Source organism: Pipistrellus hanaki (genome assembly GCF_964339955.1).
Source record: "Pipistrellus hanaki genome assembly, chromosome: X".
Taxonomy (NCBI): domain Eukaryota; kingdom Metazoa; phylum Chordata; class Mammalia; order Chiroptera; family Vespertilionidae; genus Pipistrellus; species Pipistrellus hanaki.
In genome coordinates this window covers 39,900,582-39,917,347 of record NC_140524.1, presented here as the reverse complement: position 1 = coordinate 39,917,347, position 16,766 = coordinate 39,900,582, and the positions used below count along the sequence as shown (strand labels likewise).

General features: G+C 36.1%; 1 protein-coding gene and 1 long non-coding RNA gene across 2 annotated transcripts in view; both read left to right on the top strand.

The window, feature by feature from the left end:
* HTR2C (5-hydroxytryptamine receptor 2C) overlaps positions 1-16,766 on the top strand; it is a 365,841-nt gene that overhangs the window by 47,534 nt on the left and 301,541 nt on the right. The gene's annotated exons all lie outside the window — the stretch shown is intronic.
* The window catches only part of LOC311615093, a 629,078-nt gene continuing 616,283 nt past the window's right edge, over positions 3,972-16,766 (top strand). The window contains exon 1 of the long non-coding RNA XR_014793734.1: positions 3,972-4,010. This is a non-coding gene — a long non-coding RNA (uncharacterized lncRNA). The remainder of the gene's footprint in view (positions 4,011-16,766) is intronic.

Below are 16,766 nucleotides of genomic sequence, written 5' to 3'. Positions count from 1 at the left end.
TGAGAAGAATGTATATTCTGTGGCTTTGGGGTGGAGTGTCCTGAAGATGTCAATTAATTCCATCTGGTCTAGTGAGTCATTTAGGATTGATATTTCTTTGCTGATTTTTTGTTTAGATGATTTGTCGAAGGGTGACAGTGGGGTATTAAAATCTCCTACTATGATTGTATTGCTATTAATCTCTCCCTTAATGTCCTCTAGCAGTTTTTTAATGTATTTGGTTGCTCCTGTATTGGGTGCATATATATTTACCAGGGTTATTTCTTCTTGTTGGATTGTTCCCTTTAGTATTATGAAGTGGCCTTCATTATCTCTTGTTATGTCCTTCACTCTGAGATCTAATTTGTCAGATATAAGTATTGCTACCCCAGCTTTTTTTTCATTTCCATTTGCCTGGAAAACTTTTTTCCATCCCTTCACCCTCAGTCTGTGTGCATCTCTTTTTCTGAGGTGGGTTTCTTGTAGACAACAGATGTATGGGTCTTGTTTTCTTATCCAATCTGTTACCCTATGTCTTTTGATTGGAGCATTTAATCCATTTACATTTAAGGTTATTATTGATAGGTACTCATTTGACGCCATTTTTATTCTATACCCGTGTTCCTTCTTCACTTCTTATTTCTTTATTTTTACAGTAGACCCTTTAGCATTTCTTGCATTGCTGGTTTGGTGGAGATAAATTCCTTCAGTCTTTTTTTGTCTGTGAAGCTCCTGATTTCCCCTTCAATTTTGATTGATAGCCTTGCTGAGTACAGTATTCTTGGATTCAGACCCTTCCTTTGCATGACTTTGTATATTTCATCCCATTCCCTTCTGGCCTGATAAGTTTCTGTTGAGAAATCAGTTGCTAGTCTGATGGGGGTTCCTTTGTATGTAACTTTCTGTCTCTCTCTGGCTGCTTTTAAGATTCTTACTTTGTCGTTGTTGTTTGCCAATTTAATTATAATGTGCCTTGGAGTCTGTCTTCTGGGATTCATTTTGCTTGGGACTCTGCGGGCATCTTGGATTTGTGTGGGTTTTTTCTTTTCTATTTCAGGAAAGTTTTCTGTCATTATTTCTTGAAATACTTTTTCCATGTCTACCTCAGTTTCCTTTCCTTCTGGAACCCCTATTATTCGAATATTATTTTGTTTTGTTTTGTCCCAAAGCTCCCGTAGGCTCTCCTCCTGCTTTTTAATCTTTTTTTCTAGAAGTTGCTCTACTTGGGTATTTTTTTCCATCTTATCTTCTAGCTCACTGATGCGGTCCTCTGCTTCATCTAGTCTACTCTTGATGCTTTCTATTGAGTTCTTCATGGTAGCGATGTCACTTTTCATTTCTTCTTGGTTCTTCTTCAGTTCCTCATGGCTCTCCTTCATTTCCTCATGGTTCTTTCTCATTTCTTCTTGGCTTTTGTCAAATTTCTCTTCCATTCTTTTTAGCCATGCTATGATCATTACTCTGAATTCTTGCTCTGGCAGGCTGCTTACCTCTGGCTCGTTTACTTCCTTTTCTGGTGATGCCTGCTTTTCTTTCAAGTGCGGACTATGTTTTTGTCTCCCCATGGCCTCTCTTTTCAGGATGTCTGGTTATGTGGTATTCCTTCTCCTGCGTTGATTTTGAGGTACAAAATACAACACTACCAGGTACAACACAAGCGGCACTTAACAGGAATGTATTTACAATATTAATAACCTCTAATAAAGGTGACCACTAGAGAAAGGCAACTTAGGGGATAGGAGAGAAGGAATAAAGGTAAAAATAAAATAAAGAAAAATTAAAAAAAAATAAAATTAAAATTAAAAAAAAAATTAAGTAAATTAAAAAAAAGGAGGGATAAAGAGATAGAAAAAGAAGAAGAAGAAAAAAGTAATGACAAAATGAAGTTGGAAAACAGGGAAAAAAAGAAGAGGGAGAGAGAGAGAGAGAAAGAGAGAGAAGAAGCAAACTAAAAGAGAAATGGGAAACAAACTATATATATGTGGAGAAAATTGCCATAGAAAAACCTCTGGACCCAGCCAATGCCAGTAACAATACTTGGAGATTAATACAAACTACAATATCCACTATTATTAAGTAAGGCTATGATATACAGAAGTAAAATAAACAAACAAAAACAGAGGATTTAAAAAAAAATACAAAGCAACAATAACAATACAGGAATAAGCATAACAATTTCACTAAAAGGCATAAAAATTCACAATAATCAACCTTCACACATACAATGCGAAAAGGATAGAGGGGAGAATGGATTTTTTTTTTTTTTTTTTAACTAGTTAAAATAGTGCAGAGATTGGTATTTATACACTTGGATCAGGGGTTGGAACTTAGGTCTATAAGTATAGTGAGAGCTTTAGCAGGGGGTATAGAGAGAGAATAGAGGAAAAACTAAAGCCGGAAAGGGATAGGATAAACTGTAGACTAAAGGGTAAAGTTTAGTAAGAGAGTGATAGTGTAAAGGTTGAGTTGAGATAGGGTTGAATGATGCTATAGTAGAGATTAAAATAGAATGAAGGTTACTCCCAATGTAAAATAAAGAAAAAATAAAATGGTACTATAGAGAGAAAAAAAAGAAAAGAAAGAAAGAAAAAATAAATAAATAAAAATTTTTTTTAAAAAAATTGCAAAATAGCAGTAGTAATAGTGATAGAGATTGAAAAATGTAGTAATTGAAAAGGTAAAATCAAGTAAGGAAAAAAGAAAAAAAAATTGTTTCTTAAGTAAAAGATATGAAAAATGAAAATTAAATAAAAGATGTAAAAAATGAAAATAAAATAAAGTATAGCAAAATTAGCATAAAAATGACCAGTACTGGTCACTCACTTCCTCAGTTAATGTATTTGGCACTTCTGATTCTCGGACCAGACAGTCTTGCAGTTCCCAGCTTTCCACTGCACCTCAGTTTTGTAAGGTAATCCTTAATTTTTAGTAGACTATATCTTAGATATTTGTGTCCATTTATTTTTGATTAATTAAAAGACAAAAGAAAAGAAAGGAAAAAAAAAAAAAAAGAGAAAAAAAAAAAAAAAAAAAAAAAAAGGGCAGTTTGTAATTCAGCTCTTAGGTGTCAGTGTTTCCGGTTTGACCTCCCAGTCTTTTTGGTTGCTCTGGCCTTCTTTCTCTATGGCTCTAGCTGGCAGGGTGCCAGCTGGCTCCCAGACTATCTCTTCTGGCTCCGATCCCTTGTTTCCAGGGAGGCACTTTCTCCCTACAAATTCCCCGGATATGCCCAACTAGGCTGATCTTCCCTAGTATTCCGAAGCTAGGGGGTGAAGGGGATCAGGCGCCGAGGTGTCCAGATGTTCCGCCCTTGGCGGGACAGCCGCGATTCTTAACACTCTGTCCCGTGTCCCCTGGCTTTTAAAAAAAAAAAAAAAAAAATTCCCGCTTCTGGGGAAGCTTATGCCAAACCCAGCACTAGATGTCGCTGCAGCCTTCTTAGGGCTCAGCTTTGCGGGCGCTGCATGGAGGCAGGGCCGGAACTCCCCGGCTACTGTGGCTGCCGGCACCGCGGGACCGCGATCTCTCAGGCTTTCCCCGCAAATTCTGACCTTTCCGTGGGTGACCGAAGAACTCCTTTGAATCCACGCGCCAGCGCCAACTCGGGCGTCTCAGCTACTGGATGGACCTCTCCGCAGTGGGCTTTCCAGGCCTCAGAGAAGCCACTCGTTTCTCACAGCACCGCCGCCGCTGCTTCTGCCGCCGCCGCAGCCGCCGCGGCCGCCGCTGTGGCTGTGTTGGCCACCGGCTGGAAATCCTGTCCAGCGGATCGCTGCCTAGCTTCCTTGAAACCTCTGCTGCCCCTCAGCTGCCAATCAACCCTCCCTGAGCGACTCAGATGTTACTTTTATCTGTTCTGGGACCAGAGTCAGAACAAGTCCGACTGTTCGGTCGCCATCTTCAAGCTCCGCCAGGAGTTCACTTTTTTAATAGTAAGAATTATATGTCACAGGAGGGGCATCAGGATTTTATAGATGCTTATGTGGGATATGGCAAAAAAAAAAAAAAAAAAAAAAAAAAAAAAAAAAAAGGTTGGAACCACTGCTCTTTATGCACTTTAATTTTTGGAGTTTACTTTTTGTGGTACTCTTAAAATGGGTACTACTTACTTTTAAAGTGTTTTCTTTCTCCTCATTTTTAAAAAACCTTTAGCCAAGAAGGGCCTAGAATATCACCTGTGGTTCTCCTATTGCTATGAAAGTTCTGGTACTTAATTCCATTCTGTTTAAAGTGCCTGGGAAAAGTTCTAAATCTCAGCATTGGTAAAGAAACTTCCTCATCTAGGGAGGGCAGGCAAGAAAGAAATAGAACATTTTATACCCATTGTATTGATAAAATTTAAACATTTCTGAAAGAACTAATCATTTGAGGAATTGTGAATCTACTGAATTTCAAATGTATTATTGGCAAAGTGTACATTTGTTCAATTACTTAGAAAAAAGTTTGTATTATATCCTAAAATTGAATTATTAATTGATTAATAAATTATATCAAAGGAGCCATGTTTGGTGAGATGATAATGGTGATTCACATACCAAGGGTTATAATTAATCCATCTGTATGCACTTGAGGCCAGACTAATTCCAGGATGGCTGGACACCCAGATGGGCATTATTTGGTAAGCCTAATCCAAAACTAGAAGGATTGTGGAAAAGGCTTGTTTTAATCGGAGCGATGTACATTTAGAGTAGTGTTTGCTTCATGGAATAACCAATTACTTTATGAAACAAAAAATAAAGAAAGAAGTAATAATTATTTTCCAGTGGTTACTTAAGGTGCAAGATTTCTAATGATAAACAAAATAATGGGGTTGGAGAGCACATCAAATGGAGGGTTTTCTACTTTGCGCATTTGGGAGAATGTGAGTTCCTTCCACATGCACAGGAAAAGTGTGTCTGTCATTCACATAATTCAAGGGTAATGATCTCACAAATTCTAATCAGAAAACTTTAGGCAATTTTAAATAGTTGCATTTAGCATTTAAGCTAACATAACCAATTACGTATAAAGCATCTTGGCTTTTGTAAGGAAAAATTATAAGACCAGTAGAAAAAATGTAGAATCATTAACTAAAAAGAAAACACCCAATTTTTTAAAAAACTAAATTCCTCACAAATAATAATTTGAAAGACAAAGAGAAGTGCCATTAGCAAGAGAAGAGATGTTTCATTGTGATACCAGCTAGTATTTATTGTACATCTACTAATGTCATATGCTGGACTGAACTATGCAGGTTATTTCTTTTAATTCTTACAATAGTCAACAGTTAATGAAATAGTTATTATTGATTCAATTTAATATATGAGGAAACATAGGCTAAGAGGGCTTATGTGAATTTCCAGAGAGCCACAGCTAGTAAGTTACAGACTTGATGATTCTAAACTCACATTTTCTTCCCTGAGGCTGACCCGTGTATGCAGTAGCCATGCTACATGAATGAAGCAATGGGTCCTGAGATGTTTCAAGTCTCCTATCCACCCCCCTCCTCCAAGCTGGTGCTTCTGCACAGAATGCAGGGTCCCAACCCCAGCTCTGCTTTTCACAGCACTGGCAAGTGACCCACTGGTCTCCTCCTTGACCAATTGGGCATCAAGCAGTGCAAAAGTAAATCCCTCCGTAAGCTGGGAGAGTCATTCTGTGGGCTACTCCTGCATGCAGGTGGGTACATATCTTCTGGGTCCCGGGACCCTGCCTAAGAAAGTTGAGGGGGTGAAAAGATTAACCAAACAGCTGAGTATCTATGACTACTAGATAAGGGTGACAATATCTGTATCAGGTTAAAAGCAGCTACTCAAAAAATATTGTCATCATTATTACATTATCATCACCACTATTACTAACTGCTCTTGGCAATTTACATTAACCCACTTAGACTCAAGGTCCTAGGACAAAAAAATAAGGTTGACACTACTGAAATGACCTAAGATTGCCATGATGGTTACATTACAAGATAAATTCATTTATGCTCCCTGGCAAATTATTCATTGTTAGTAAGATAGGAGAGATAAGTTGTTTTCTCTTTTAGATGTGATAAAAATGAGATTATAATTATCTTGCAGATGTTGACTCCTGTGTATTTTATTTCCCCACAGTCCTAAAAAGCTTCCTGGCAAATGAGCCTTCCTGGCCTCTTAATTCCCTACATTTAACAATCTGTTTAAATCTAGTACTGACTGAATTCCTTTTCCAATTATTTTATAATGTAGATCTACATTCAAGACACATTTCTGGCTCTTCCTTTTCTTCATAATATCTTTGAATACTCAAGTCCACACTAATCTCTCTCTCCACTACAAACTTGGCAATAAACAGTCTTTCATTTTTTTGTATTCATTTATGTTATCCTATTTGTTAAGTTGTAAACTCTTAGACAGCAAAGACTCCATATTCTGATACATCTTACTACTTACTATAGCACCCAGCCCTGTGCCTTGCATAAAGTAGAAGCTCAATAAATAATTACTGTTGGATAAATTCATGTAAGTTATTTATGAAGTCAGTCATTTACTTTTATAAGCAGAACTCAAATGAAGCTCTAGAAAATTGAATACCATAGTTTTAACATGATATAAAATATGGCACTGTTTTATGTGGTAAATAAAATTAGGACTGAAAATTCATTTAAAATCCAGAAAAGATTAGTTTGTGAGAGATGAATTCATTATAACTTATTTAAGTGGAAATAATTATTTTAAAGGGAGACCTCACACGTTTTTTAGTCTTAATATTATGGATGGTAAACTTGCCTTCTTGGAAATATATTTAGAACCCCCAGCCAAAAAGGACATTGGGCTATAGGTCTAACCTCAGTGTAAAAAAATAAACACAACTTGCAGCTCATTATAATCTTACTAATTTTAGACAATTGAGTTGAAATATATCAGTAGAAAATGTATATTAAACTAAATAAATTTTTGATTGAAATACAAAACCCAGTAAAAAATATGACATACTTCTCCTGACAATTGGCAAGGACCATTAGAAAGACTTCTTCAATGCAATATATGTTTTTAAGTTATTGTGTTTTTTTTTAAACTATCATCTTTATTGACACCATTGAACCAAGGACGAAAAATTTGAACATCAAATATGTGGGTGATACAAAATAGAAGTAGAAAAGACAAAAACAAAATAGTAGAAGAAGAAAAAAGAAAAGAAAAGAAAAAAACAAAATAGAAGTAGAAAATGGGTCACGTGCCTCTTTTTAAACTGCCTTGTCTTTAGGATTCAGAAACTGGCCTCTTTTTGAGAATGAAATAAATATTTTCTTCCTTAGAAACATGGTAAGAAGGAGTATACTACCTTGTGAATAAGTGTGGTATTATGATACAATTTTATTATTTTCCTCTTATTATTTTAATGCAGAATAAATGGTCTGAAATCCCCCTACATCTCCCCAGCCACACATACAATGAGTGGCCAGATTATTATGATCTCTGAACTCATAATAATCTGGCCACTCAGTGTATATCCTATATAATAAAAGGCTAATATGCAAATTGTCCCCTTGATCAGGAGTTCGACAAGCAGTCAGGCTGGCCAACTGACCATGTCCCCTCCCCCTGGCCAGGCTGGCTGGACCCCACCCATGCACGAATTCATGCACCAGGCCCCCAGAGATCATAATAACCTGGCCACTCAGTGCATTTTACACTGAATACAAGATGTGGTAAGGCAGTCTTTTAAATAGATTTTTAAAACTTAATTTATTAAAATTACATATGAGCCTAACCAGTGGTCAAGGACAATAAGGGGGAGGGAGCATTAGTGAGGAGGGGTGGGGGATTGGAATGGGGGGTTGAGGACAAATATGTGATACCTTAATCAATAAAGAAATTAAAAATAAAATACGTATTTTTGAAATGAAAAAAAAGTATGACTTTTGAAATGAAAAAAAAGTCAACCGAAAATCGGGGGCAAAAGGCCAAAATTGCACAAAAATTACCTGCAGATCTTGACGGCAAAGTAAGTCTTTTCTTTGAAGTGGGGGGTAGTCTTATACAGAGAATATAGGCCTAAACCTATGTTTTAACTGTAAAATTAGGGGGTCGTCTTATATGCTGGAAAATACGGTATCTGGCATACACCCCCCCAAAAAAAAATAATAAATAAATAAAATAATATAGCCGAGGGGCTTGTCTTTGAGGTCCATGTGGATAGGTGAGAATCTGTCAACATATGTCTGTTCTGAGAATTTTTCCTAAGGGCAACATGCTATTTTGTACCCCATGTCATTATTTTTGCTTTTTACACCCTTGCTGGTATATTTTATTTTACTTGAAAACTTTGAGGATGGAAAAAGTATGATTGTTTAGATTCTCTCATTATATAAAAACAGTTTTTGTGATAGACTATGAATTCGTAGTCTTTGATAAACATATGCTTAAAGAATATAGTACTCAAAAGAAAAAAAAGCAATTTATCTAAGAATTGCTTTTTCTCTCCTTGTATTTACACTTTTGCCAGCTTGATGAATTTGTATTGCCTATGTGTTCTTTGTTACTGTTGAGACAGCAAATTTTTATCTGGAGCAGATGGTGTAACTGACATTGTTCAAATGCTTAGCATTCATTCTGCTGCAGGGAATTTTTATCGTTGAACTTCTAATTTAGCAGTATTAACTAATTGAAAGTATGAGCTATACTGTCTGGGATGTCTAATATATATATATATATGGTGGCCAGATTATTATGATCTCTAAATGCATATTAATCTGGCCATTCAGTGTGTATATGTATATATATTAAAGGCCTGGTGCATGAATTTATGCATGGGCGGGGTCCGGCCAGCCTGGCCAGGGGGGAGGGGACATGGGCAGTTGGGCAGCCTGCCTGCTGGTCGAACTCCTGATCAAGGGGACAATTTGAATATTAGCCTTTTATTATATAGGATATACACTGAGTGGCTATATTATTATGCATTCAGAGATCATAATAATCTGGCCACTCAGTGTGTGTGTGTGTGTGTGTGTGTGTGTGTGTGTGTGTGTAAAGATTTATTTTATTAAGTTAATATATATGTACATAGCATGATAATGAATAAATGCTATAAAATTTTAGTCATTAATTGTACATGTATTTATCATGGACTTTGTTTGTTTCCTTTACTAATGTCTCCATAATTTATCCCCTTCAAAATTAAAAATAATTATGTGTCTCAATGCTTTTTGGATAGAATGTTTAAATATAAACCTATTTTTAAACTTCAAATGTAAACACTTTTGTCTACAGTGCCCTACCTTACCTACCCTACATAGAAAGCCAGAATAGTTCATTTTTTTACCATGAGGAAAGAATTAGAGAATGCCATTTTTTCACTCTTAGCCACATACTCAATACTGGAATGATTAAAACTGGACCAATAAATGTTTTATATTTAACACAACTTTTAAAGCTAAGGCAATGAGTGAATATTTATAAAAATATAACAACTTTTAAGAATAGCAGAAGTATTCAGTATATAGAATTTCACATGTCATGGTTTTTCAGTGATTACTACTTTTAGAAATAATTTCACTCACTATAAGGTAAATTGTAAACAGTATCCCATAATTGGACAGCAACGGAATAATTCTAATTGATCACATGTTGAGCAAGTCAACTATTGTTAGAGTGACCATACATTCCAGTTTGTCCAGGATAGTCATAGTTTATACTTATTGAATAAATATCAATAACACTTTATTTGACTCTCAAAGATATCTGTTTGAATGCTAAGTTACATTCTTATTCTATCTTCATGCACCCATATAAACCTAAGAGTTACAGGGTGAAATGCATAAAAGAACTATAAGCAAATGGTCCTTACCCAAAGGAGCATGCAATTTATGACACAAGAAGTATTACAAAACTACTCCATAATTCTTTGTTTTAAAGTTCCAAATGTGTGGGAATTCAGAAAATAGAGAAATGGATATGGACTAGAGTGGTTAAGGCTAGCGTAAGTAGTTGCTCTGCTAAAGAATCTTGCATACAGGAGGTCACATTGACAAAAAGTTCCAGAGATAGAAATAATTATAATTCACAGTTATCAGTCAACAGTGGAAATGACTGAACAGAAAGAAGAGTATGGTGGAAAGAATAATTGACAAGGACTTAGACATTCTGTTCTCTTGTCCTAGCTCTGCCATTGGCAAAGTTTGTCATTGAGTAAATTACTTCTCTCTTTTGACAGTAGTTCCTTCATCTATAAAAAAGCGAGTTAACTAGATTCATCCATTCATCAGTTATTTATTGTGAGATTACTCTGTGCAAGGCACTCCATGGAAGGACTATGCAAATGATCTCCAAAGTTCAATTTCTGCTCTAACTTCTATGACAATCACTTTTATTCCCAGTGTTCCCAGTAACATAGGTATAGCCTGTTTGGTATCATGGGCTTCTCTGTCAGAAATGAACGTTTCTTGCAGGTAAGTGAAACCAAGCCAGCAAATATTTGTTGTGTAAAATTGGTTTGAAACATACTAGCAAGTACCCTTTCCTAATTGGTTTGGGATCATATTTTCTTTTCCTGTGATAATGATGTAACCCCAGAATGATAGGTGGTTTTTCCAGGAGAAGCTGGCATAGCCATTATGCTACTGAGGCTACAGCTGACTTAGCTGAGAAGCATGGGAACTGTGCACTGGTCTTTGTCATTCTCACAACTGAGGTCTGTTTTCTGATTATTCTGCCACTCCAAACCATGTATAGAGAACAGGTTGAGAGGGAACAATAAAATAGCCTCATGAGAGTTCAATACTATGTAGAAATTAATAATTTAAGAACAGAGTATATTTATTATAATACCTTAAAATAGGGATTTAACAGCATCTGTAGCTATCCAGTTTTAAAAAAGATTTTTTATTGAATTTTTTGGAGAGAGGGAAAGGAAGATGGAGAGAAAAACATTGATGTGAGAGTGAAACACTGATCGGCTGCCTCTTATACACCCCCTACCCGAGATCAAGCCAACAATCATGGACATATGCCCTGACTAGGAATTGAACCAGCAACCTTTCCGTGCACAGAAAGAAGCCCAACCAACTGAGCCACACCTGCCAGGGCTGTGGCTATTTATTTTTTAGATTCAGAGACATGAAATGTTATATTCTCTGAGACTTTCGATTAGTAAACCTATACAGCAACTGTATTATAAATAGAATCCTTGCACCACTTTAAAAGTGATGATATGTAATATGTGTTTTGATCATTATGTGATACTAGTGGCCCAGTGCACGAAATTCATGCATGGCATGCCTGGGGTTTGGGGGGGGGGTTTCCTCAGCCAAGCCTGAACCCTCTCCAATCTAGGACCCCTTGAAGGATGTCCTACTGCTGGTTTACAGGGAATCGGGCTTAAACTAGCAGTCGGACATTCCTCTCACAATTCAGGACTGCTGGCTCCAGCCACTCACCTGCCTGCTTGCCTGCCTGATTGCCCCTAACCACTCTGTCTGCCAGCTTGCTTGCCCCCCAACTGCCCCCCCACCAGCCTGATCATCCCCAACCACCCTCCCTGCTGGCCTGCTCACCCTCACCTTCCCTTCCCACTGGCCTGCTCACACCCAACTGGCTCCCCTACTGGTCTGCTTACCCCAACAGCCCCTGCCATCCCATCCTGGCCTGATCACAACCCTACCCCCCTCCCCGGCCCCGTAACCCAAGGTCCCAGCCCCTCCTTTTTTATTTTTATTTTATTTTATTTTTTTCAGCACCTCCTTGAGTAGAGGCCAGGGCTGGCTGGAAGCTTGGCTTCCTCCATTGCCAAGGCAACCCAAGCCTCCTGCTTGCTCCAGCTCTGTCACCGGGTGCCATCTTGGCTGGGTTAGTTTGCATACTTGCTCCTGATTGGCTGGTGGGCGTGGCTTGGTATAGCAGAGTGATGTTAATTTGCATGTTTCACTTTTATTAGTGTAGATTATCTCATTACATTATGTAATAATATGTCAACTGTTTCAATAATATTCTAAGGGAAGAATGAATATTCTTTCTGATTTTTTAAGATTTCTGGTTTTGCTTTTGCTTGAGCAGCTAAATGAATATTTATTTGGTACATTATTTTTATTATGAAAAGAAAAACAAGCTTCTCTTGTTATCTTCTGATACTGTTGTAATTTAACCTAAATAATTTAATCAAACTTTTATTGATTCCTATTCATGTGATAAAACAATATGAAATAATATCTCAAATGTCATTTAGTGATTGTAAATTTGCAAATGTTGATAAATTTCATTTATAAATTCTTTGAGGAATGTGCTTTTTAAAGAAAAAACATCATGATCAGAGTTTGGATGGACATGTCACGCTTGTTAGGGGACTCAGCCTTTCTCTGTCACACTATAAGTAATCCTTCCTGGTTATTTCAAGTAATATTTTCAATCTAAAATCTAGGAGGCAGGTGCTCACGTGTCCTCATCCAGGCTTGAAAAATACAGGGAGGAGGACATGGTGGCAACTGTCACTATGATTGATTTCCTTGGGATAGACAATTGACCAACTGGCTGTAATCAATACTTTGTGAACTCTCTCAGAACAGTGAAACTGTTATATTAAAACTCCTCAAAGTAGAAGAAAGAAGAAATATTTTGAATTTTAAAGATTTTGAAGTGCAAGTACCTTTTCCATGTCATTTCTTCTTCTAAACAACACAATTAATGTTTAAGCCATGTGTTTTACACAGATTATAATGTTGCAATGATAAATGTATATCCAAAAGATGATAATAGTAATAAAATGACAGATTCTTCATTTTAGTTTTGTAGTAAACTTGTGTAATGCTTCATTAGAAAACTTTGTAGAATTATTATATAAATAGATATGAGAAGATTAATATATGATTAACATATTTTACAATCTTCTTGTCTTTGAGTATGAACTGTATTACAGGTTAATCATAAGCCAGCAAACAAGAGTGTTTTTAGGACTCCATAACTCTCAACATAGATATGTGAAGTAACTGTGGTATACCATAATAGCAAAATAATAGTAATTATAAAGTAGATATAATCATAATTGAAATAAAAATACACCATTAATTTCTTTATTCAACAAATATTTACATAACACCTAATATCTACAAGGTATTCTCCATTCATAATCTGTCCTTAATGATAATCATCTCAGCTACTTAGTAATGGAAGTACTGTAGTATTATCAATTGTCTTATAGATAATGCATCCCTGAATCATGAAAAGCAGGACCAGATGTTACCACTCTCTAAATTTCTTCTTAAATGTATCTTCTAATCTCTTTAAATGGAAAGATGGAACACACATATTATTAGGAGTTATTATTGAGTAGGAATAATTAAGCGAAGTTTCGTACGTGACATTGTTCTCTTAACAGAGGTGAATTACACTCCATTAGGAAGTAGAGCATTAAGGGCTTTGTCAATAGCATCTTATCATTTGCAAGAACCCCTATAGAATTTTTTCCCTCATTTGTTGTTGTTATTTTATTTATTTATTTACTGATTTCAGGGAAAGGAAGGGAGAGGGAGAAATTTAATGATGAGAGAGAATCACCTATCACCCCCACCCCTACTGGGGATTGAGCCTGCAACCTGGGCATGTGCCCTCACTGGGAATTGAACTGTGACCTCCTGATTCATGGGTCGAAACCCAACCACTGAGCAACACTGGCCAGGCAGAATTTTATCCACATGCTGATCTTATGAGTCTCAAAGTTTATTATAGAGAAGGTGAGTGTTACAGAGTTTGTCCAGGCTATGCCATGCCACTATTAAGCTTGACAGTAAATATTTAAGAGTTGTATTTTTGGTAACAAACTATACATATTTAGAAATTATTGAAACTCTTTATATTTCAATGATAACAAACAAAACATCTTTTGAAGTCTATGCTAAATGCAATGAAGACAAACACAAATCTTGGGCACTCAAGTGGTTTATATCCTAGGGATAGAAATATCCTAACACCCTTTTAAAAGTAGGACTCTTCTACCTTATGCATTTGACCATCAACTTTCATTTTATTATGCTTTTTGGCCCTGATCGCCGGCCAGGCCTAGGGACCCTACCCATGCACAGATTTTGTGTATCAGGCCTCCAGTATTTAATAACATAAAACCAGGGCCCTTGTACTCTGTTGGAGGCTCTTATGATGTTGATACCTTGGTTAGTATATTCTCATTTCTGACTAGCTCTTATATTTAAGTTTCTGCTTGTTTTATCTAATTGATTAGCTTTTGGGGAAAAATATTGTCATTCCAAACTTGATTATATATAGTCATCCATATAAGAGCAACAAGGGAAAATGGAATTTTCTTTGAATAATTACTTTCCACATTTTACTTTTTTCCTTTAGAATTGCTCTCAAGAGCAGGGAAGAATGGCTATATTTCCTACCAGACAATAATGAAAAATGATCATTGAGAAAGGATATTATGCCATTTCAATAGGATGTCGTCTTGGTTTAGAAGTGATAAAATAAACTGCATTCATTTCTATCTATCTTTAGAAATATCAAATCTATATTTTCATAGCTTCATTTTTACTACTGTACCCTACATAGGAAAAGGTGCAAGCCAAGCAAAAAAGTGAAAGTTGCTATAAATTATGTGAGCTTTTCATTAATACTATGTGGTATCTGTATCAAAACTTAAAACAAAACAAAACAAAACAAAAAAAAACCCTCAAGAAGATGTCTCATTTCGAAACTATTGTAGGAATACATAGCATTTTACAAATAACATGGGTGGGATAATAAATGGGAAATTGACTACCAACTTTTTGCATATTGCTGTTATAAATAACTGAGAAAAATATTTTGGCAAAGCAGAAGCTATTTTCAATAAAATAATTAGAAACTAAGAGACATCATTTTAAAATATATATATTTATTGATTTCAGAGGGGAAGGGAGAGAAGGGAAGAGAAACATCAATTATGAGAGAGAATAATTGATGGGCTGCCTCCTGCACACCCCCCACAGAGGATCAAGCATGCAAACCCAGGCATGTGCCCTGACTCGGTATCAAACCATGACCTCCTGGTTCATAGGTCAACGCTCAAGCATGGAGCAACATTGGCCATAGTAGGAAACAGCATTTTCTGAAAAAGGACAAATAGTGTTATTATTAATGAGGTGGCTGTGAACTTTTTGATATCACATTACTTTTGTTTCCTTTATGAGTTTTGTTCTACATAAGTGAGGTTCCTGGATAAATGAGATTTTGCCATTTACAGAGCATTTTTAAAAATTTATCTTTATTGTTGAAAATATTATAGATGTCCCCTTTGCTTTTTTCCCATTGACCTCCTTCATCCCACACCCACCCCACTCGGGCCTTCAGATAGAGCACTTTAAAAAATATATCTCTGGTTCACAGGAAGCTAGGAGCTAAGTTACTGATTTGTGTTTTAGGAGAAGTAGATAGAACAGTATAAATTACTTTGTAGTCTCTATTTTGTCTTTGTTAATGTAATCAGTGTTTTTAATGCAAATTTCTCATTGCCATAATGTTTTGTTAGTCTTCACATATTATTTGTTAACACCTTGATTTTTTTAAAAGTAAAACTATAAATCGCAAATATATTGGGCGAATAGAACAAGGTAGGAAGAAGCAAGAAGGTTTTGAGCTTTGAGTTTCTGTCCTCACTGCAAAGCCAAAACTAATTCATTTTAAGAGGATAAATCCCTCGGTGTGAAAGTACTTTGCTAAGAAATTATAAAAGTACTGATAATTAAATTACAAAGCTACTTTCATAGGCTGACAATTATTAATTTCACGTTCTTGAGTTGGCTCAATTTCAAGCACTTCACTGCTAAACAAAGAAATGTTTCTTTTATTTTTGTCTTGAAGAGCAAAACAAACCCTCAAAGCTCCAACTGAGAAATAACTGTTCTATAACATGTAAAGAAAGCAGATTTTAGATTTAAATTTGTGAGCCAGTGTTTCTGGAGGTTTATTCCCTTTGCTATATATTGCAACTCTGATTATAGTTAGCAGAACAATTTGGGAGCTCCTATGCTTGCCTAAGTGAATAGCCAAGACTATTCAAAAATCCATGTAGCTTGTTGGAGTTAGCCTTGTTTTAGGCAATAGATACATTTTTGAGGAATTGTATTTAATGGAACTTTTACCAAGTAAGTCATATGTAAGTACATGGAAACTGTTTAAATAACCTCATAAGCCTTCTGGGTTCACATAGGAGAATGACTAGCACTATTGCATTGTTTCCCTTTAAACTCCCCTCTCACACTTTAATCAGATTAGCATGTTATTCTTGCAAATTGGATATGTTCTTCCTATTTAATGCTTTTTAAGTTGGAAGATCATCTTCTTATGGGATCTGAAGGTTTGCTACTTGAGCCTCTCTGTTGATAAGAGTTATAGGCCTCCACTAATAAAATAAGTACTGCTAGAGGCTTTGAGGTAATTATTTTATTGAAACTGAAAGTATTAACAATTGGTGGCAACACACTGTGTAAATATATTTAAAATAGCATACTAAATAAGGTCTTACTTCTCAATGCTGAGTTTCTTAATTGTGCTTGGCCCATAGTTGAGAAGTAAATGGCTGAGGGCCTCAGGGTATGGGTTAGACACACAGAGAAATGAGTCGAGAAATAATGGTGCCTCCAATAATCACCCAAATATATTCTCTATGAAAAGCATTTCATGGGGAGAGAATCAGAACACAACATTTTTCAGGAAGGGACTATGGATAACAACAGAGGAAACACACATGAAAACAGCATAAGGAAAGGTAGCACTTAATACCTCCATTGGGGGCAAATGGAATTGCTAAGCTGGTTGACAATAGTCCCTGTTCTATTGAGCCCT